The 24,236-nt window shown below is 35.6% G+C and overlaps 1 long non-coding RNA gene across 1 annotated transcript; it reads right to left on the reverse strand.

Moving 5' to 3' along the window:
- Positions 1–11,470: 11,470 nt before the first annotated feature.
- Positions 11,471–23,166, reverse strand: LOC116444857. The gene is made up of 3 exons (XR_004240554.1): positions 22,946–23,166; positions 19,254–19,291; positions 11,471–11,523 (listed from the first exon to the last, which is right to left on the reverse strand). It is a non-coding gene; the product is annotated as an uncharacterized LOC116444857 (long non-coding RNA).
- Between the last annotated feature and the right edge of the window lie 1,070 nt (positions 23,167–24,236).

Genomic DNA, 24,236 nt, shown 5'->3' on the forward strand with positions numbered 1-24,236 from the left:
GGAAAAGGCAGTCAATAGACTAACATGAGGCACACTAGCAGTTCTAGGTTGGAAGGGTGAACTATCTGGGCTCAATGACATTTGAATAGATTTAACTGTGCACTTCTGTAGGTCAATCAATCTTATTATGCCTTGTGGGCTGGTAGCCAGCATGTGAGGAAGGAACTTAATTACTTGAATAGGCTGACTAGAGAAACTTTAGACAATGGTATATGTAACATTTACAAAATAAACTGTCCTTTTCTCTGTCGGTGTTTGGACACAAAAATAAACCGGTAATCAATAAGTAGACAAGACTCTCTGATTCTATGATTCAGGGAAGAAACTATGTACCAGGCACAAAAGACTCCCAGAAGACTTTGACTCACTTCCTAAAAGCTGACCATTTTCCTAACAAGCTAAACCATGCAGAATGATATGTTTATTATTTTGGCTACAGCTATTTTCTGTCCTATTTAAAGTAAAGGGTAATTGTGGTTAAAGTCTCTTAGAAAATCTGAATGTCTCCTCTCAACTAACAGACGCTTTGGAGAGTGCATTGTAAATCCAGCACAGCTAAACACTCATGAAGCATTGCAGAGCCCAGGTATCATCAGTAGCCTTGGGAATCATGTGAGAAGCGAAATGTGGCAGGCAGGGAACCTAGGCACTGAGGATTACTGCCTGCTCAAGACAGCCCCAATAGCACAAGTGTGTAATAATTAAGGACCTCTTGAGTATCTAGCCAGTGCTGTGACCTATCTAAAAATGCCTTTGTTGTTTTATTAACCACCCCTATCTTTAATTATAGGGGCAAGTGCCCCTATAAAATGCATTTGTTCATATTTTCAAGTTGGAGATCAAAATACTAAAAAAATCCCACAGTATTCATTCCCAGTATGTAATGGTTTTACCTATTTTAATTTTATAAGCATGTAGGAAGTCCCTATAAGCAAAATTTTCCTTAGCATCATGCATTGTGAACAAATGGATTTAGTTGAGATAGATCACAGAGGACCTTCATGGGTTGTAAAATTCAGGTGCAGCTTTTTATTCACATCTACAATTTCTTAAAGCTTTGTAAACATCCAAACTGTATTTTAGTTCCACTGATATGATGGCCATATTATGCTTTTTATTTGAATACATTGCTCTTGCTGACACCAATGTGTCACCAACCAGCATGCTGGGGATAGAACTCTTACTGAGTTGTTTGTAATAGGAATTCCACTCTTCCTATTGCTCCCTTAACACCCAGTTATACACCATAGCTATCCTATACATCCAATATAATGCATAATACTGTTGCCCTGAAGTCTGGCAAAGAATAATGCGTTTCATCTTCATAGGATATGTCAAACACATCTTACAGTGCAGCACATAACTGACAGGTATAAACCTATGCTGTCACATAGCTCCACTATTAACTAAAAAACCCCTACTTACAGGATAGAATTCTAGATTTAGTAAAAGTTTTTCAGAACTCTATTTGGTTGTACCAGAAAATAACTCAGAGGCTTTTAAAATAATTTTGTATTCATAACTGTGGTTAAGCTTTATTATATGTAGGTCAGAAGGCAGTTTGATAAATATAGAAATGGTATATTTTGTATTCTTCCACTGCAACTATGCAAAAATGTTATCAGGCAATTAATTTTTTCATTAAGAAGGCCGTAAATACTTTTCCATTCTCATTATCAAGATATCGTGTTCCATAGCAAGAAAAAGTAATTTTTTATTGGTTGTGCAAAAGCAAGCTCACCTGTTTATATTTACCTTTTCTTTAATATTTTATTTTCAATAACAAAAAGTCACTTTGACCTTATTAGAGAAACAAGGACCATCTACCTAGTGTTACATGGCAGTAAACACACAAGCAAACTGAATCCAAAAATGGTGAGTGTATGAGGAGTCTGTTTCCTTATGCTCAGTTTGTTCCAAGGCTGTGGAAGTTCCTTGCATCTGTACACACACGTGCAGACAACACAAGCCCCCATGCACATGTACTCATATCCGAACTCTGTAGTGCCACTGTTATATCACCCCATAATTATCACTAATCCTAAAGGTAAACTCCAAGTATTGGCTGAAAGCAAGGTGTGCTTTTATGCACCTTACGATCCCAGAGAGGGATGTTAAGGCATGACCAAATTATGATGTGCTACAAAGCTCGCCACCTGTGTTAGCCCTGGGACACAAACCTGGTACCTGAGCCTCTAGAGCACATTTGTCCCACAAACACATCTGTTCTTTGCCATAACATCCACTACTCTCTTGAGGGGATGACTTGCAGGAGAAATTAGGCCCATTCAAACCTCTTCTACCGGGACCACGTCCAGCTTCAGTAAAAGAAGACTTTTTCAAAAAAACCTTGGCTCTGTAGCATGCTAATGGCAAAATATCAGAACCTTAATTCTGCTCTGACCTTTCTCTAGCACACTTCACAACTGACCAGCCACTTCTCAGGAAACAACGCAATTCATTTATGTAGCAGATGTCAGAAACAATATTATCACTGATACAACAGCATTTATAGAGACATCAAGAAAGTATAAATGAGTAAGAGAAAGGGTATCCTAAGGTTCACCTCTTTCTCCAGTCCGAATAGGAAGACTTTTTTGAAGCATGCTGAATTTTAAAGTTACCCTTTGAGAAAGTTTGGCTTTCCCAGATAAAATAATTTATAAATCGATTTAAAATGCAATGGAGAGAAAAAGGACCAAGCACAAAAACAAAACACCCAAAAAGACCTGCACTTGTACAGTTAGTCATTACTCTTGATTAACTCCTAAGCTGCACAGAGTTTGCCCTGGCTCTGCCACAGGACTAATCTCAGATGGCCACAGTCTTCCATAACTGCAGAGAATGTTCAGTGAGTGTAACTTCAGCCACCCAACAGTTACCCTTTTCATCTCACTTTCTCTGTTAGCACTGATATTGTTATAATTAATGAAGCAGAAGATGTTGGCATTATAAAAGAAAGTGTTAAAAAATACCAACATTCATATTTACTCATGAATCTTTCTGTAGACTAGTGGATAACATTCTGATCTTTTTTTAGCAGGAGATAATCTCTTTTAAAACAGAATTTCTCTTTTACTGAAATATTATACTGTATCCTGTTTGTTCTGTGTAAACATATATTTCAGCAACTTACTTTTTGCAAGTTAGGCTTGCACAAAGAAAGAACAGTGCTCAGGTCTGTTCTGTATTTGCAAGCTAATTTACACAAGAGCCATGGAAAAGCTTCCATTTGACCTGAATCTAATTCATTGGTCAGAGTACATGCTTCAGGGGGTTTTTTGCCATATTTCTTCCTAAACTCATACCTTAAAGTCATCATGATTCCTATTTAGATGAAATATAACAAGACATATAATTACTTTCTTTGCATCTGTTCATACATACACATTTCCTCATCAGTGGAGATTCCATTTCTTGGCCTTTAAATGTGGAAGTTTTTTAATTAGCAATGAAATACTCTTTTTACTTCACTTACTTCTAGTTGCTTTTTTTAATATACCACTATGCCTTTGGTTTCTCATATCCATGTCCTTTCCTTTGATTTTTGAGGCCTGTGATTTTCTGTGGTGGTTTCTAAGATAAATACTCCCTCAGGAAGAGATGGTAAACATCGAAGCACAGTAAAGAAAATGTCAAAACCAGGCATTTCTCTGTGTCTTATCTGTTTGGTTTCCTACTTATAATCAATAAGAAGAGCACATGTTCCATTTCCACTGTCAGTGTGAAATAGGGCAGATCCCAGAGCACATTTTCTTTATATTTAACCAAAACCTGACATTTTAATAGAGATGATTCCTAAAGGTTTTATATACTAGACATGAGGTATTTCACTTTATCTGCCATTCCTGACAACTTTTTCAACTTCCCTTGAAACAGACTTAAATAGGAAACTTCCAGTGTTTGTGCGTTTTATTGCCCTTAAATTTGTTTGTGTACAATTACATTAAAAGCTGAAAGAAGCATGAAAATCAACAGCATCCATGACTTCTGTGCCAGTTTTGAGAGCACTCTAGCTTAAGCTAGAGTTTACAAAGTCAACAAATGCCCTCTTCCTCTTTATTTCATCAGTGTCCTCTACTGGGGGAAGAAATTTATTTTCTAGTTTAGTAGTTATTCTGAAATATAAAAAAATTTACTGGCCCAGAACAAAAATGGAATGTCAGTTTTAAACTGAAAATTCAAAAAAGTTATACGGCACAAGCAGAGGAATTCTTGTTTTGATATTTAAGTATGGTTTCAAATTAACAATTAATTTAATTAACAGAAAAACAACTCAAACAGAAATTTCAAATACATATATTTAAAAATACCAAAACTAATCCTGTAAGAATTTTAGCATATAAAAAAAGGTGATACTTACAGCAAGTGCCTTACGGTTGCCAGATATGTAATTTATTTGGACTTTTTTATCCATCTTATGTGACCTAACATATTTAAAAAGGGTGTTGTGGCCTATTAAACTATTCCAGTCCTCCAGTTGCTTCCTTGCAAAATAAAAGGGGTTGCAATATCACAGCTCAGACAATTTCTCCAACTGAAATCTTAGTTGAAAGTATAAGTGAAAACACCTAAGTGCTAATCACTACAAAGCACTGATAGACTCACTCTAAAGTGGTGCAAAGATTTCTCGTCAGGAGCACAAAGATGAACTTTATTGCCACAGTGGCAAGGGCTTGGATGCCACTGACTCACCTCTGTGCTGGAAGATGAGAAGGGAAAAGAAGCAGCCAAGAGAGGAAATGACAAAAAAATAGTAGAAGAGCCTGGCTACTCACTGCAGCAGCTGATGTTGACAATTCCTTCTAGAAGCAAAGTTTCTGCCATCATCTCCTAACTGTTTAAAGCAAGGCACCATGCCACACCATCACCTGCCTCCAGAGTAGCATCAGCCACCAGATGGACTTTACAGGACACTGCTGCAGACCACAGTCATTTTGTTGCTGCCAGCCCTCTCCCTTCTCAGAAAACCACATACTTTGTCTTTAGAGTTGGCTCTACTCCCTTTGCTTAGGAACTGGGAATGGGTCACTGCAGGGCAGGTAGACAGTCAGAAAACATTAATTTCTTTAAATAAAGCAGCTGTTTGCTTTGAAGCATCAGGCTTGGTCACCTTATAAACTCAGTGCTGTTCAGAGTTTCAAATGACGCCTGCCTTTGCAGCCCACACCTGCTAAAGCTGATGGCTCCATTGCAGGATTTCAGTTCTCCATTCCCCAGCAAATGTGCTTGGCTCCACATTACCATCTTCACTTTTCAGTGTACATTTATACTTGTTCCCACCTGTGATGGAACTAGATTTCATTGCAAAGGACAATGGCTTCCATAAAGTGGAAATATTTCTCAATCTGATTAATTATCTATTCACTCACAGGCTTTTTCCAGATGGCCTCCAGTCTGCAAGATCATCAACAGCTTTCCCTTTCAACCTTAAGTATACTATAGCTAAGAAGGCAGTCTCTTTTCCCTGGAAATCTCAGCCCCAGATGCCTACTTTTCTGGCACTTTTCCTTAAGTTTTACCTAGTGATACTTGCTCACACTAGTGACGTATGTCAGGCACAAAAAGCTGCAAGCTTTAGGGCATTTAATGCAGCAATTCTGAAATGTTTTTTCTTGCCAACCTCTTATAATTAGACCATGATAATTGCATTTATGTAAAGAGTAAATCACATCTTCAGTCTTTACCACTTTATTACTAACCATTCTGTCTTTGTTTTCTTCCTGCTGCAGAAAATTAATTGACTCAGCAGAAATTGTTACAATTTCCTGATGTAAGCTATTCTATCTGTTTTATAGGTTCATATGCTCTGACTTATGAATATCTATTTGCTATGATCCATATGAGTTGTGACCCTTAGTATATCATGATGATGTCCTCGTTTATTTTGAAGGTGTGGTAAAGGGGCAGAGTATATAATCTAACTGCACAGAAGCAGGAACAAAATGAGCACTCCCCACTGATTATATCCTCTGACCTAACAACGGTAGCCAAACACACCCATCCTTGTAAATATTTTCTATTTCTAGTACTGTTGAACACTTGGAAGTATTAGAAATAATATAGGTAGGTGTTTAGTACAGATCCAGAGGAAGTACTTCAGTTTAAGCTGATTTCTGTTGTATACCAACAGAACAAGTCTCTTTTATTAAGAACTGTGTCTTTCTGGTACATTTGCTATTCAGTGCACATTCTTGAATATTTAATTACACACACAAAGAGTTTAAAAGAAGCAGAAAAACAAAATACCTTTCCACTACTACATATCAACCAGCTGCTTCTCCATCTGCTGCATTCTGTCTGCTTCATCATAGTTCCAACCACATTTACCTGAGCCCTGACTTTATTGAGGTTCCTGAAAACCCATTTCTTATTGAGGACTTATGCATGGAATTATCTCCATATCTGCTTATGCTATACAATTTCTCAGATAAAATACGACTTTGAACATATGTGCTTGTTAGCTTGAGTATATTATTCTCCTTTTTTTTCTTATATAGATCAAACTCTAGTAGTGATAAAATCCCCCTGACACGCAAACAGTCAGAAATATACAATGAAAATTGCCATAAGCATTTTTATGTATGCCTCCATAGAAAAATATGATTTGATGCAAATATTAAGAACGCGTCTTGAAAGTTGCAAGAAACAGTTAAAAGGCTGTACCGTATTAGAGGTACTGAGATGGAAATGGAGATAGAGAAATGTTTTCAGAATCATGCTTCTGTGGCAGACACCACAAAGAATTTGGCATCTTGGACCCTGGTGACACACAAAAGCAGGACTCTGCTTCCCTTCCCACCCTCCAGAATTGCAACTAAAATCAGATCTGAAGAAGAGACAAAAGAATCTTTGGCAGCAGGCTGACCAACCTGCCGAGAGGAGCTTTAAACGGGAGGATTTGAGGGCACTCTAGACCCAAAGTGGTTGCACTTGTGCCATTGCAACCAACTGGAGAATAAGCCAGGCCAACCAGAGCAGCAACAAATGTTCCTTAGCTGCTTCCCAGGATGAGGACCAGAAGACAACCACCCCAAGTGTATGTGTACAATGCACACAGCCTGGGGACCAAACAGGAGGAACTGGAGCTCTGCACCCACTCAAAGTCACACAATCATAGGAATAACTGACACGTGGTGGAACAACTCTCATTACGGGAGGATTGTGATGGATGGAGAGGCTGTAAAGACAGAAAGAAGAGGAGGAATCGTCACTCTCTGCATTAAGGAGAACTTGATCGCACAGCATTCAACAATGGCAATTTTGGAATTTCTATTTAATGCCTCTGAATCAAGATCAGAGGGGCTGTCCCCAAAAACGATTGTACAATAGGCACCTACTATCAATCTCAAAACCAAGATGATAAGGCCAATGAGGCAATATTTGGGTTGCTTAAGCAAGCTTCAGGTCAATAGAACATGGTTCTCATGGGTGACTTCAACTACACAGACTTTTGTTGGAAGAAAAATACAGCAACTCACACGACATCCATCAAGTTCCGGGAATGTGTACAGGACTGTTTCCTCATACAGATCTCAAATGTGCCAACCAGGAATGAGGCACTACTGTATTTGCTACTCACAAACCAACGTGCACTATTATTATGAATTTCCATGTCACATCACCTTTTTTCATCAAAAAGGACACACTTGTATAGGGGGATATGCAGTAAACTGAACGTCATCAACAGTAAACTGTTTGCACTGTAACATTTTTCTACTAAAATTTTAAAGAAGCCTAATTGTCACCTCAGCTGAATGAATATTTTTCATGATTTTCTGATGGAATATATAGACTGAAGTTAGTTGGAATTGTAAACATTCAGTAGATTTGAAAACATACAATTTTTTTAAGTGAGTACCTTTAGAAAAACTGTGACTTACTAGTTAACCACATCTGTGCTGTAATACACACTGAAGTAACTAAAAACTTCTTGCAGTGATTTCAACAGTCTGATCTCTAATTTTTATCTGTGGATGTGCATGTAGGCATGCATAAGTATATGTGTACATTTACATTTTTCTGTTTTAAAAAATACATAGATAAAGGCCAAACCCGTATGCTATACCACTGATGATGATGAGTTTATCTTCCCAAATATGTTTGTATTTGGCTTATTGAAATAAGACAGACACGACATACTATTCTAATGTAAAGTCTTCATATCTGCAGCTTTACAGGTCCAAAAAAATTATATTAAATCCAAAGCCTGAAGTGAATCCTCAAAAGGAAAACCTGAAAGAGAAAACAATTAGAAACCTCAGCAGATAATTGCTGTGCAGGTTCCACACAAGAAATAAAATGAAATATAGGAAGATAAACCAATGACTTATCCTGTAAAAATAGGTATTGGTAGATTATCTGTAGTAAAGGAATCAGTCAGAGACTGGTTCGGATGATTTTAAGAAAGCAAAGTTTGACACTGAGAATGAATGTAGGCTTGTGTTTATTGGTCTTTGTTATACACAAAAATCTATAGTTATCTAATTAAGTTGGGATAAAGAATATATAGATACACTATGATATTGAACAAACTCCCCTGCACATATTTACTGTTGGAACTTGCAGATTTTCATTTCTCTTCCAATCTTCTTCAACCTTTTAGTGTTCATTATCTAGAATTTCATTGTCTCATGTAAATCGTTTGTTAGGAACACATACACTTGCCCATACCAACAGGTTGGATTGGGTCCAGTCTCCAAGAAAAATACACAGCAGCTAACAGAAGTTAAAAAACTTATGGTTTGTGGCATTTCACTATTTTTAAATAAGAAACAAACTTTACATGAATCCTCACATTTTCCTCTGGATAGCTAGTAAAATCAGCAATTAAACATCACTTTTTTAAACTATTTCTCCAGTATTCCTTCGTTGACTTTTGACACAAACTGGCTGTGGGTGCTTCAGTGGTGAGGAAGACAAGCAAACTGTCACCAAGATTGGCTCAAATTTTGAATTAATATAAGGAAAGAACTGCCACATGAGCAGCACCATAAGAGAAAAAACTAATGGTGAAGATGAATACAATATATATATTTGCTTCCTAGGACCCTGCTAGCCATACTCATAGCACTCTATCCCCCAAAATTCTCAGAATGTTAGTATAGGAAATGTATCTCAAAAACCCACCCACAAGTTGTTTCCTTCACGTATATCCTAGGTGTATTTTCTAATTCCATTACCTTTGTCTATTGCAGATTTAAACTTACATCATTCTGTATGCATAGTACTCATATTCATACTTCCTTTTCAAAAACTACCTTATTCTCCAAGGCTTGTTACAATATTTTGAGAAATAAAGAAGCCCAGAAGAGTAAAATAAATATTTACTTTTGAATGCAGTGATTCTGAAATTCTAATACCTGAAGCATGGGAATCTGGTAAATGGGAAATCATTTCTAAAAAGATTTATTTACATCGTAATTAGTAAAGGATATGAGAAATGTGTATGAGTAACTTTTTAAAAATGGCTAGTATTTATTTACTTACATAGAAGAAAATCAATAGACACAGGAAGGGATTCAAAATGTTAAAAATTGAAATCTTTAGATTGCCTATTTAATTTTGTCTAAATTTTCAAACCCCAAAATTTTTTCAAGAGATAGCTATCTTGTCAGTAGCACCAATGGGCTTAGTTGTTTTATGGGTTTACCTGTAACAGATGTGCCATTTTTTTGATAGCAACATAAGGTAACAAAATTATCAAATTGCCAGGATTCGTGGGTTAATGGAAGAAATAATGAAAACCTGCTGTTTCTATCTATGCATTAGATTTCAGATTGTGACTCCCTTCCAACCTAACAGTCTATTACTGAAGTTTTTATATTTTAATTAATAAATATTTTCTCATAGTTAATATAAATAATATTAGACATCAAGATCTAGTCATTTTCTTTCTAAAAAGGTTAGGTCCTCACAATACTAAATGTCAAAGTCTTTTCTTAAAATGAACTCGAAAGCTTGGTCTTCAATTATATGAAATCAGAAGAAGATCTTTAAGATTTTTTTGTGTTCCCATTAAACTCACAGATAATATTGAGATAGGAGCAGAGTCAGCAAGAGGCACCTTTCTCTCTGCTTGGGAAATTGTTTTCTGCACTTTTGCATTGCTGACATCCTCAAAAGGATGCCTTATAACCCAGCGTGCAAAGGTGAAATCCTTTCACAGCAGAACTACAGTCAGGGAGGTACATGCGTGCTGTTCATCAAGGGTGAATACTGAAAATACTTACCCTGGAGGTAACAGTAATACTTACTGGAAGTAACAGTAGGTTAGTATGTATCTTAAATAGCCCAAGAAGTGAGCAATAATGCCTAATAGCAGTTAGTGTTCTGTATCTGATCTTCTCTTCAGTGTAATTAATTGGAAATTTTTCTCTGTCATGAACAGTACCAGTCCTGGGCCCTGCAGTCTCTAAAAGAACCTGTTGTAAAATACTTCCCAATTTCTTTCTCATTAATGAGAACATACAAATATTAGACCTGAATGTTTCACTGAGTGATTTTGTTCAGTTCTGCTACACTAAAATTAAAGGGATTATTTATCTATGAAGTAAATCTAAAACTTGACTAGCTCTAGCTGACAATCAGTTTTTAAAGGTGGAAGAGAACCACATTGTACAAATACATTTGAAGCTTTTAGGGTCACACACACACCTATGAGAACTAGGTATCATGAGTTTTTACAAGAGCTTTTGTACATTTGCAATCATTAGAACTGCTTTCTTTGATAACTGAGATGTGCATGCATAAAGAAGATTCACAGAATAAAAAAAAAACAAACAGAAAACAAAACAAATAAAAAATGACCAAAAAAAGATTACATGTAAATGCCCCCAGTGAGAGTTTCACTCCCCGGTAAAATACATATTATTCTATCAGTGACTCCTTGTAAAATGGCTGCTCCAGGCATAAACCTGATGCAAAATACATTCCATAATCTAACCTCCATTAATGAGATCATTAGCAGATTTTGTAAACACTAGCTGTAAGCATATTTATGAGGTTCTTTATTCCCTTCTATTGCTCAAAAAAAAAAAAAAAGAAAAAAGAAAAAAGGTTTTATTAATGCATTCCACCAATAAACATCTTTTTAAGTGTATGAAAAGTCTGTTCAAAAGAAAATACAAGTATTGCAAAAACTTTTGTTGAATTAGGCAATAACGCCCTATTTACAGTTTCTTTTACTTAAAGCCAGGACCAAAATACTTGTGGTCTATACAATTGCTTTCAACATTTCACACTTAGTCAAATGGGGTGAGAATGTAAACAAGCATATCTAAATTAGTATTGTGAACTTACTAGTTTGTATATTTTGCAAGTTTGTTTGAATTTGTTGCTTTGAACTAGAATGGCATGATTTATATTGAAGAACCCCCTCAAAAATATTCTTTGTGAAGTGCTTCCAACACAGGAAAAAAATACTCCCCCCCCACCCTTGTCTTAGATACATTACAATATTATGTACCTTCTCCTCTTTATCCAGCTGATCTATTACTTTGAGGGTACTGCATTTCTGAAAAGCTGGAAGAAACATTTGTACATCACCCATAGATCAAAAGTTCACATTCAATGTATATGAAATGCTTAATTTTGTGCTCTACAAAATATCACAGCTTCCTTATCACCCTGTTCCACCCTCTCCACCCCTGCTTCTTCTCTCACTGAGATATCTGCACAAGGTTAAAGAGACAAGGTCAAAAAGAACTGAACAGTAGACGGTCCTCTACCAAACACTTAGAAAACAATCAGTCTTATCCCCAGCTAATTCTGAAATCTGGGCAGGTGGTTAGTCCTGTAAGGGGCCTGATCTGCACAGAGTGCAAATCAGTGTCACTTCACTGGAATAAAATTAGACCAACTTCACACCACCTAAGAATATGCTTTGGGATTTAGTTTAGCTAATGCCAGAGCTAAGAAAAAGCAATCCTTGATTCTTAAAACCAAGGTCAACTTAGGCACGCGGTAAGTTATTGCTTGTTTTCTTTGTTTATCATTCCAGCGTTGTTATTTTATCTTTTATTAAGAAAGGAAAGATAAGTGCTTTAAGGTGTATCTCTCAATGCCTAGAGCATTTTATAGGTCTGTGTAGACAACTGATGCTATTGTCAAAGTCAATAATAAGAAAATGTACTCTGTAAATTGCATTTTATTCTCACAGTTTAAGGATTTTAGTATTTTTAAATAGCTGCAGGGATTCATAATGCAGGTATATGAAAATTAGAATTTCTTCTTATTTTGCAAACATTTTATTATGCATGCTATAGGCAAGCTAAAAATGATAGGCACAGCAGTGATTAGGAATGGATATATTTTTGCCACATTATAATGCACAAACAAGTTTTATGTTTTTCTACATAGTACTAGAAGCTCAAATTTATTGAGTCACAGAATCTTATCATCACTCAGCTTTTAAATTAAAGCAGCATTCATTGATTTATATCAGACATAAAGAAGTTCCCTTGTCGCAATTCTTTCTGATACACAGGGTATAATTCCAATAAAGTATGAGAGTATGCAATAGGGTCATTAAGAATTATTTGCATGCATGTAGAAAGAAAAGCAAAATATGTTCATTTTTACTGATAGCCTCTTCAAAGTGACAGCTTCTTATTATCTCTTATTACATACTAAAAAACATTCAACAAATATGATTGAACAATTTTTTACTTTATAGGGTTTACAGATAAAATATAAATGCAATACACCTAAAAGTTAGAAACACATCTGTGAGAAAAGGATGCAATCATATCTTCTCTTGTTAAATATGACAGGGTAAAGATCATGACAGAGGCTACTTTGATAGCTAAAAATTCACTCACTTGTCTGACTAGTAATAAGTAGGCATCTTATCCTATTTTCTAAAAGTAGTGAACAAATGCCCAGACAGTAAGTTTAAAAAATAGGTTAAAGTGTGTGGTTAATTAATTTTGACTTTTTTTGAGGCTGCAGGTTGCACATATGGGCACTCTTGTGAGCTGTATTTGTTCCCATGAAGAAAGCTTGCATATCATGGTTACTGTGTATATGTATATATATTCTTGATTATACTTCATATCTATTGGGATCCTCATATTCACTAAGAATAGTGAACATTTCCAGAGGTGCTGTAGTAAATAGCAACTGTAGAAAAAGCATCATTGTTTGCTCCAATACTTATAATCCTCCTTCAACACCACCTTCCCCAACCCAAACTAACAACTAAAGCAAAACGATTGTTTATTTGAAACTGTTCAGAAAGTTGGAAAAGACCTCCAAGGTCATCAAGTCCAAGCTTTGACCAAAACCCCCCATGCCAACTAAACCATAGCACGAAGTGTATTTGTCTTCTGAACACTTGTAGGGATGGTGACTTCACTTCACTGTCCTCTTCCAATGCTTAACCACTCTTCCGGTGAAGAAATTTTTCTTAACATCTAACCTGAACCCCACCTTGGCTCAGCTTGAGGCTGTTTCCTCTTGTCCTATTGCTAGCAGTCTGGGAGGAGAGGTTAATCCCCACCTCCAGTCTTGCCACCATCATGTTTCTGTGATTCTTCATTTCTTAAGAAATTTTAATCAAGATTCCCAAAAGGGAAATGAGTCCCATTTTTATTCCAGAATTTCATTAAACTAAATGCTTATTTCTGCAGACTACTGTTGACTTGGGATGTTGAAATTAAAAACAAATTTCTCCTGTTTATTGAGAAGGTTATGGAAAAAAGCACAGACCAGAATGATCAGAATTCAGAAACAGTGACAATATTGGAAACCTTCTATATTAAGACACTTTACAATATACCCAGCAGTCAATTTTTAAAATTAGCCCACCAGTGCTAAGATATTTCCTCATGATAAATAAATGCCTCCTATAAAATCAGAGAGCCCATTAAATGCATATATTCTAGTTTTTAAATAAAACAGAGCAATATAGTATATGATTTTGATATTGCATTTGTAAACTTTTGATATGAGGCTTACTGCTATTGTTTCAAATAACCCAGGTACCCTATATGTAAATGTCATATAAAATGGACTCCAGTCAATTCCTAAGAGGGCCCAAAATACTCTCTCTGGTTGAAGAAAAATGCATGGAAAAGAAACATACGCATTGGGGATTCTTTTTCTCTAGTAATTTGATTTGACAATGTGCTGGGTGCTTGCTATTATTTCTTATTTCAGTTGTCCCCAGTTTTCAGGAAGGAGTTATCATCTCTGTCATTTAATGCACTGCAATTCCATAAACATGAATGGGGATAATTTAATGAATATTCTGATGCTAGGTGGATCTTGGTGGTGAAACTGAACAGAACAGAGTAGGAATTAGATCAATAGAATTGCAAACATTAAAAAGAAGGAAATTGCTTCACAGTTACAGTACTAAGCTCTTCTAAATTTTATTGTGTAAAACGCTCTTCATGCTATTTTAATTAATAAAACTGTTATCTACAATTTCATTAAATAAAATCCATGTGTCTATTATTCAGGTTGAAAAATGGTGGAAGTCCCTTAAATAATGGAACAACTTGAATAGAATAAAAAAAAAAGCATCAGAAATGCTCCATCTGTAAGGATTTTATTAGCTCTTCTATTTCCGTTCAAAGTCAGTTAGTATATCCTGCATGGGAAACAGTATTTAAATTAACTTGGCTGTCTTTGCATGAAAGATGATGTGAGATGACTATGTGAGCTTTTCAGCTTTCCAGCAGACTGGCAATAACAAAAACCAGCAACATTGTTTATATCTTAGTAATAATATCTCTTTCTGTAATCAATATTTGTGCATTGCTTAATTTCAAAAGAGCCCACTTTCTTAGGATTGCTTAGAGATGAGCAGTGAAGGAGTTGGAGAGGCACTATATTACACCAAAGGAGAGAGAGAGCTGCACTATATTATACCTCAGATTCTTGGTATTTCAGATAAAATTGTCTTTTATTCTTTTTGGTGGAAGATAAATTGCCATGGTGTATGGTCGTGAATTATAAATAAGTATACGGGCAGTCTTTTTAGAACACCTTTCTAACACTAAGACATTTGCATGTCACAATTACTGACCTGGAGCCAAGCTGAGTTTTGCTGGTTTTCCTCCAATAATCTGGAAAAAATTCAAAGGACCTCATGATAAATTATAAAACTCCAAGGCTGAGTCTAAAGCAGAGTTACTGGCAAATGCCATGCTGATTTACCTGACATTAAGATGAACATGCAAAAAGACGAATAGAGTAAAAACTTTTTTCATCACAAGGCTAACTCCACTCTTTACTAACAGCCCTGAAATTTCACCACCTTAGCTAATATACAGCATCTGGATAACTTATTATCTAGGGTATAGATTTTTTCTATTGGACTTGATTTGACTTTTACTCCACCACACTCATTTGCAGGCACTAGTGGAAATCACCCTTAACCTTACAGGTGCCTTCCAGTGCTTCTTAACAATGCTGTTTATTATTTTCAAATAAACCACTGCTGATCAAATCAGCAACAGATCTAATTTTCCTTAACACATTTTTGGCATTAGGAGAAAAATTATAGAATAAATCATTATTAAAGTAAATTATTTAAAGCAAGAACTTTATCCCATTGTTCTGTGCACCTAAATAGACTCATATATTTTCCAAATTTTATTGGAATTTCTTTCAAACCAGTTTTAACTCTGCACTTGTGTCTTCACCTAGAGGACCTCAGAATGACAAAAAAAACCCAAAATAAACAAAATGCGTAAGTGCTTTAAATTCTGATACAGTTCAAACGTATTCTATTTCCTGTCTCAAAATGTTCTTACCTGCTCTGAACCTTTTACTGACAATTTTAAAGATAGGATTTAGAGAATTAAGTAAAATATATGCCTTAAAGCCCAATTCAATTTCCTAAGTTTCACAGAATACTACCCTACTATTTAATAAAATATCATACTGTGTTTGTCACAGGGAGCAGAAGTGATAGGAGAAATATTTTCCTTCATTTCAGCGCAGATCACACAAACCTAATTAGGATAAATATTTTTCTTAAATTAAGTTCATAACAAGATTTGTCACAGGCAGTTAAGAAAATATGTAGACAGTATGTCCAACAGAAAATATTTGCTGAAACTATTCTAAGTTTTGTTTATTTTTGCATAATTTACATATCATATAGTCTATGTTATTCATATATAGCAACAGGAATCCAAGTTGTATGAGGGTTTACTCATCAAGTCATTTGTAGTTACTCTTCGCATGGTGTATTCATCTGTTCAGGAGAACTGTCCATTCAAGATTTATATCTGATAAAATATAGATTGGTAATTGACACCCATGACATGTCTTTCACATAAATTGGGTGGCTGTCCCTTGGTAACAGTTTAATGCTAGCTAAAAATGATAACACTCTGAAGAACTTCTGCAGTTTGTGGTTTTGCACAGGAAGTGCAAGTGAATATAACAGTCTGTGATCTTTCTCAAATTATTTTTACAACTTTAGTGAATCACTGTATCACTGTAGGTGGTTTAGTACACTTACAATAGGAATCAAGAAATACTTTTAGCTATTTTGAGTGTGGAAAAAATAATTTCAACAGGAAATTTATGTCAATAATAATAAGATTTTGTATGTAAGATTTCTCCTGTCGACAGAAATATGTCTTTTCCATATTTTGAAATATGGGAAACATATTTCAAAAACCTAAACAATTTAATAAAATCCCCAAACACTAACCCACTTTTTCTTTTATTTTAAGGCCTGCCTAGTGGGTTAGGAGATAAAAAGCAGGTATGATTTTTATTTCTCCCTGCTAGATACAATTGCAGATTTAGAGAACTGCATGCTTTCCTTTTCGAGACAATGTTTCAACTCTCAATACACAGAATCCTGAAAGCAATGAAAGAACGAAAAAAAAAAAAAGAGAGAGAAAGGAAGCTTGACAGCTGTTATTTTTAGTTAAGGATATTATAGTTTATAAAGAAAACTCCCAGAGAAGAATGCAATGTTTATGTGCACATTCCTTACAGATGATAGTCATTAAAGAGAGGCTTTGTGGTTAACCCCTGTCAATGGGAATGTATGGATTCTGGTAGGAAAAAGAATTATACACTACCACAATTTGTAGGAAAGTTTTATTTTTAAAGTATTGACTACATGCTTATGAAAAAAGAAGTTTGAGGAGAGCAGTAGGGAAGCGAGGATTTGTTCTTGCTCTTCTTCACATCAGTAGATGAAATAAGCCCCTCTTGATTTAATAGAGGAAAATCTAGTTTAGGAAATTTTCTGCTTAAGGTAGAGAGCCTTTTCTAATTCTATATTCAATTTACAGTACATTTCTATATCATCAACTTAGGGTACTTTTTAAGAAAAAAAACCAATTAATTTTAAATGTTTTACAGCAGCTTCTCTAGGTCAGAAAGATATTTTGGTAAATATCAGATGTTTGGCTATTATGATTCCCTTAGGGTTTACTTTGTATCAACAGCTTAATAAATTATTCTGTAATAGAAGCTGAATCAGACACATATAATTATTTAAAATTGTAGAATAATAATCACTACTGTCTCAAGTAAATCATAACATTACAATGAAAATGCTTTCCTCCTCTATTTGATGGATTGACTTTCTGAAGAAAAAATAAAATAGAATGACTGAATGAATGACAGAATCATGGAAGAAACTCCCTTTGGGGTTTTCATAAAAAATTTTTCTTTCCAGCAGTCATATAGCCCTTCTGTCACTTCAACTAGGATGAAACAATATAAAACAATTTGCACAGTACTCCACATGGTATTGCACATTGATACACCTCCCCCAGAAGTCTGAACACACACCTAATCTTAATCAGGTAGTAATAAGCTTTAAAGAGAAAGAAGCTGATATATAAAGTTTAATCTCTTATGTCTTAAGGACAATCAGGGCTAAGTTTCAAAAAGATGATTTAAAAAGCCATGTAAAAAACTGTAATGTGGCTGAAATAGTCATTTTTGCAGAAAAAATTATGAGATATACAAATATATGCATGCACAAATCCAACTATTTTGTAGGAACAAATAACTTGTCCAGTTTTAATTGCATTTGATATTGCATAACAGCAGATATCACACATGAGCAGAATTTTGAAAAAGCACATTCTCAGAGGAAAACTGAGATTCTGCTTTATAAAATTATTAGAATGTCTCTGAAGAATCATCTGATGTTCTAGGATTCTCATTAAGTGGGTTACATTCTGAAATGTTCCAAAGTTAATTGTCCCATTCTCATTGAAGTCAATAGCAATCAGTGCTGATCTGTACAAAAGATTCAACCTTATTTAGGCAATTTTTTGGTTTTAGGCGCTTTCTTCACTGAAAGGATAGTTAAGCCCTGGAATGATCCAGGGAAGCAGTAGAGTCACCATACCTGGGATTGTTCAAGAAATGAGTGGATGTGGCACTTAGTGCCATGGCCTAGCTGAAAAAAGTGGTGATTGGTCAAGGATTGGACTCAGAGTTCTTGGAGGTCTTTTCCAACCTCAGTGACTCTATGATTCTATTCTACCATCTCCAACTACCTAGCGTAGCATCTTAACCTGCCTATGGGAGGAACTGCTTGTGTGAAGTTAACTGGGATATCTTTGATACAGCATGGCACAAGGTGGTGTAGAAACATCCTGCTGTAAATCAGCAGAGGGGAAGTGACCAGCTGCTGGGGATGTCACTGCTGGTGTTCTGGAGCATGTTGTATGATGGATCTTTTAATTTTGGAAGATCGCAGTGAGTTAAAAAAGCTAAATAAACATTGGGTTTCAATCCTCTAGTGTTACAGCTTTGCATACAGAGTTGATACAGGCCCAGATCATCAGTTGTTATTAAGTGGGTATCAGTGGAGCAACATGAATTTGAAGATGCCTTGATTTACACTTGAAGTTTGTTTGGGTTTGGATTGATGGCTTAGGGTTTTTGTTTGGTTTGGTTTTTCTAGTTGTTTTTTTTTTGGGGGGGTGGGGGGGGGGGCAAGTTGTTCTTCCCATTTCTTATCTTATAATCTGTGGTTTTTATATCTTTAATCTGCCCATCTGCCCAGCCTTCTCTTTACCTATTCACCTATGTTTGGGCACTACATGTTGTTGTAGGATGTGAATTAACTTAATATATAAACCTCAAAAGGTAATAATCCCATCTTGCAAGACTTTGTTTAGACCTCATCTAAAATCAGCATGAGCAGGATATGTAAGACTGGAAAAAGGACTTAATGAGGACAGACTTAATAATATACAACTACATGAAGGGTTAGTGGGGGAAGTGAAGATATGAACCAAGAATGAACTCACCTTCATTGCTGTATTCAAATATAAATTGTATGCATAACCTAAAATGATGAACACAGATATGAAAGGGGAAGAAAAAGGGAAGTGTTTAAAGTTTGTTGAGACAGAAAGAGATGTGTCAAAATTTTGCACACAACATTTATTATTCTTACTCTAAGCATAAAATAACTGTATTGTATCAGTTCCTCCTTACAAAAAATAGGAAAATGCTGAGACATGGGAAAGAAAAGCCTGGTAAAAAACATTCCTCAGTTACAAATGCAGCGCTGCATTACATGGTGTCACTGCTTAAAACATAAGAATTATTTCAAACCCTTTCTGCAGTTTCTAAAAGGCCTTTAACTATATTGTCACCACCAGACAAATCATGTCTTTTTCTTTCTAACTGGAAGATGCAACTTTATAACTGAATTAAAAAGCTACTGTGAAACAATGATCCAGAGCACTGTCTGAAAACATTTATTAGGACAGTCCTTCATTCTGTGGTTGTACATGCTCAGGGCACAGTTTTTGACAGGGACTAATGGAAAATTACATTTTGATGTCTAAAGATAGTTGCGAAAACAAGAGAGAAAAAATTGAATTTTTTTTTTTTTTTTTCAGTGTATTACAGTGCTTTGTAGTGGGAAAGAGCTGCTTTTAAAATAGTAAGATGTAGATGAGGGTGTGTAATCTTACCACCTCCTCTCTTAGAAGGCGGAGCAGAATGATAGCAGGGAATTTGAAAACTTTAAAATTAGATAAGAAAGGATGAAGAAATGTTCTTCCCCAGAGAAAGCAGCCGATGACAAAGGTGGTATCTGTCATTTTACACTTCAGCAGTAATTAACCAGATCTTAGTCCCTACAACCATACTTCCAGGTTAATCAGACTTGCCAGTCCTGGACTTCTCATGTTTTGCTAACTTCTTCTATAACCGATGCTGCTACTAAGCCTAGATTCCAATTCTTGGATTCCTTGTCTTGTTTAACTAACCTAGTATTCAATTTTTAGAGAGGTCTCTGTCTGGAAGTATAAAGAACATGCCTTACATTTTTCCCTCACAATGCACGTTATTTATTATAAGGAATTTTGCTAGTGTTCACTTCCTGAAGAAAAAGAAATAAACAAATATTTATATATCTATGTATCTCTTTACTTAAATATGCACATATATGAAGATATATTTATATAGTAAAACATATGCATAAAGCATTTCTCAGATCTAATATCAACCAGAAGAGGAGGAGATGCAACTAAAAGTAAAAAAGCAGATCACTCACTTCACTTCTCATACTAAGGAATAGCATGGTTTGATAACAACAGAGCAGTGGTGGAACTATACTGGAAAACAAAGACTATAAATGAGACTGGGTGTTTCAGAGATGGGCAAGGGACTGAGCCATAATCCAAGTTTTGAAGGACCTGACCCATGCAGCCTCTCACAGGTCTCAGCAACGGAATGTTTGGGGTCTCTGTGGCTTTTCACGCAGCTCAGATGATGAAGAATATGAAATAGGATTAAGATATGCTTCTCCAGTTTTCTTACACTTCTATGCTTTTTTTCTCTTCTGATGTCCCCAGACAATTCAGGACATAAAGAAGCCAGTTCCCACTCAGATGCATTGTAGAGAGACATTGTCTCTGAAGTTCTGCTACCACACAATGATCCCTTCTTTACTCACTGCAATTTGAGGAGATCACCACGGCAAATGTGGGAGATCTTGAGCACAGGAAAGCGTGCAGATGAAAAGAAAGGAAGACAGACCCAGATGATACACAGCATTTACAAAATACCCATTAAATGAAAACTTTTTCTAAAATCCCTAAGGTAAAGCCAGGTTGTGCCACAGAGTTTAGACATTTGAACCTAAAGAATAAGTAGAGAAAGGTAATCTAGAATCAGTTGAAACTGGGAAACAAAACAAAACAAAACAAATAAGCAAACAAAAAAATTCCTTATTCAACCTTCTGTAAACAATATGAGACCAAAGACTATAAACTCTTGATTTTATAAACCTGAGCTACAAAGCAAGGGCCAAGTTATTGGTATGTCACTTCTCTTTGAAATTAATTTTATTCTGCAGTTCAGCACAATTAAATCTTTGTCTTTAAGACATCAGTGGAAAGGAATGGGAGTTATTTGCTTTTTTTTTCCTCCCCCCTCAATGACATCTCTTCAGTAGCAGACAGGAATTTGCCCTCTGTTTTCAGTTTGTATAATATCATACTGTGCTTAAATAACCTACAGGGTGAAATTCAACCTGATGCAGCTTCAGTTCCTTCAGGAAAATACAGTTCTATTTTCCTTAGCAAGTTACTCTTCTGAGGTTTGATATAACATCTGAAATACTGCATTTTAAGGATCAAAGGAAATGTCACCCATGGGGTACAGTGATGCTGAAAAATACAGAAGCCACAACTCCTGACAGAGGAACAAAGTTTAAATAAAGATACAACAAACCCAACAATGCTGGGTCACAGTACACTGAGAAAAGTCAAGCAAACAAAAATGGGTCATGCTCCACTTACAGTCCTACAAACTACACCAGTAAACATCCTTTGAACAACAATAACTTTAGTCTACTTTTCTAAATGTTCAATGTATGTATTTTCTTTAGACAGAATCATATAAACAAGGCTTGTTTTTTTCTCTGAAGAGTTGCTTTTTTTTCTTTTCTGTCTATCTATATAATTGCTATGCACAATGGAAGCTCTGTTTCAAAGTTAAATTCAAGTAAGGAGGACTAATTAGTCAAATTTCTAAAAGGGTTAAGCTAGTCCACCTAAGTCTCAAGTACAGGCAGATAGGGCAGTCCTAGAATGTAAAGATGAAAATCAAATTTAAAAAAAATAAAAAATTACAGAAGATAAATTTTGGGATTTCTTATCTTAAAACAACTGTGCAAGCAGTACATAATTGCTACAAAAGATTGGTTTTTTCACAGCAAAGGATGTATCCAGTGAATGCATCATTGCTTTGCTTTTGTGTTATTCAATGTCAAACCTAACTTCTGCTACTGTATCTCTTATTCAGAGGAACAGTGTGTGGATCCGTAGACTGAAAACAGTTGACAAAAGCAGAATGCTGTTTGCAAGTTTGCTTGGTCAGTCTTCTCATATTATTCACAACAGGCATTGAGGTCACATAGTGCTTTTTTGCATCTTGCTGGATGATTTGAATTTATTTTACACAGGAGGATAATAATAAACAACAGGCAGTAATTAAGACCAAATGCTGCTGTATCTACTAATGCTTTTAAATGTGAAAATCAGATCTGTTTGAACTAATTTGTATTTTGAAGACTTAATGAGTTACTTGGATTCCAACTACACCTTTTTACCTGAGGAGAAAGAATATATTGTCTAGTCTTTGGGAAATATTTATTCCTACTTAGAATTAAACTATAGATAGAAAGTCTACAGATCTTAGTATTTGTACAAGAGAAGCATTCATTTTTCTGACATTCATTTTTTCCTTCAGAAATCCTGTAGTTGGTAGAATCATGTTCTCAAAATACTGTAAAGTCTGTGCTTCTCAGCGAGCCTCTTCACCCTTAAAGAGCTTCCTTCTAATTAAACTTTATATTAACAACTGAATGCAGACCGGTTTTCCTGCCTTCAATTATATGAAGTTAGTAATTCACTGGCTATATGCACATTAATTTACCTAGAACTTAATGGAATTTGCCTACCCAGTTTCAATTGATACTCACATTCGCAGAGCTATGCTGAAACTCCATTCACATTCCATATATTCTTGCCTGGTGAAAAAATAGTTGCACATGCATGTGATTGCCTCTTTGGATCCTTTTCAAAGCCTTCTTTAGGAATCTGAATATGCCCTTCTGTGGGAAAAACTGCAGAAACAAAAAAAGGAATGAAAAATTCTTTAAGACCATCCTTCCTCCCAGAAGTTTCTCAGAACCTGATTGAGGGCTTCAGATATAAGGGATCCTAGAAGAGCAGAAACGATCAAAGCCTCCAGCATCAAAACATTTTGGTTTCACCTTTCACTGCACCTCCTACTTACAGCTATTGGTGTAAAAAGAGTAAAGCACAGAGACAGAGGACACACAGCCCTGGGAAAGATGTTTAAATGGGATTCCACCCTGGAGGAAGCCTGGCAGAAAGGTTATCTAAGTTGTACTATTTTTCTGCTTTGATCCCTGCTGGGAAAATACACACCTTTCACTTTCTCAACATCTGCCATCCAGAGAAACTGCAAAGTATCTGCATCTACAAAAGAATTGTATGTTCTATATATACATGCACACAAATATACTCAAACATACTGAGAACATAAACCAGCAGATACTTACAGTGATTCATTCACTGTGAAATCATTCTCTGCCAAATCAATGAGTTACTTCTGTGCAACTGAAGGTAAATTTCACTCATTGTGGATGATTAATATCGATTGTGTTTGGCAGGATTATGCCAAAGAGTAAATGAAAAAAAAATTGTATATTATGCATGAATGGTATTGTAAACATCACAGGCTATATTGTGAAGGGTATCTTTAAAAATTTAGTTCTGAAACACTGAATTTTGGAAACAGTGAAAGAAGTCGAAGCACTTGGCTATAAGAAAATTTTCATTAGAAAAGTAGGTTTGTTGTATGCTTCCTATTATACCTAGATCAAAGAAGCATATGATGTGCCTCATGATTCTAAATAATATTATGTTTGTCCCCAAGGTGTTCACATATCCTAAAGGAATTGGCAATATAAATCAATTGCTGTATAGGTGTAAAGTATAATAAATGGATCTTGGTGTACCAGCTATTACAAATTATCGCTCTGCATGTTTCACTGATTGGTATGAGAGCATCTGTACTGACTTTTACAGGATGGTCAGGGAAGTTCATGTATGTTCTGCCTGCTTATGAGCTGAATTGCTGAAAAGCCTTTGTAAGAAGAGTGCTTCTCAGACCTCACATAGGATAAATAGCTATGAAGAGGTCAGACATTTAATCTCTTTCCTGATGCTTGAACTGTAGGTGTC

This window comes from Corvus moneduloides, chromosome 5, assembly GCF_009650955.1.
Source record: "Corvus moneduloides isolate bCorMon1 chromosome 5, bCorMon1.pri, whole genome shotgun sequence".
NCBI lineage: Eukaryota > Metazoa > Chordata > Aves > Passeriformes > Corvidae > Corvus > Corvus moneduloides.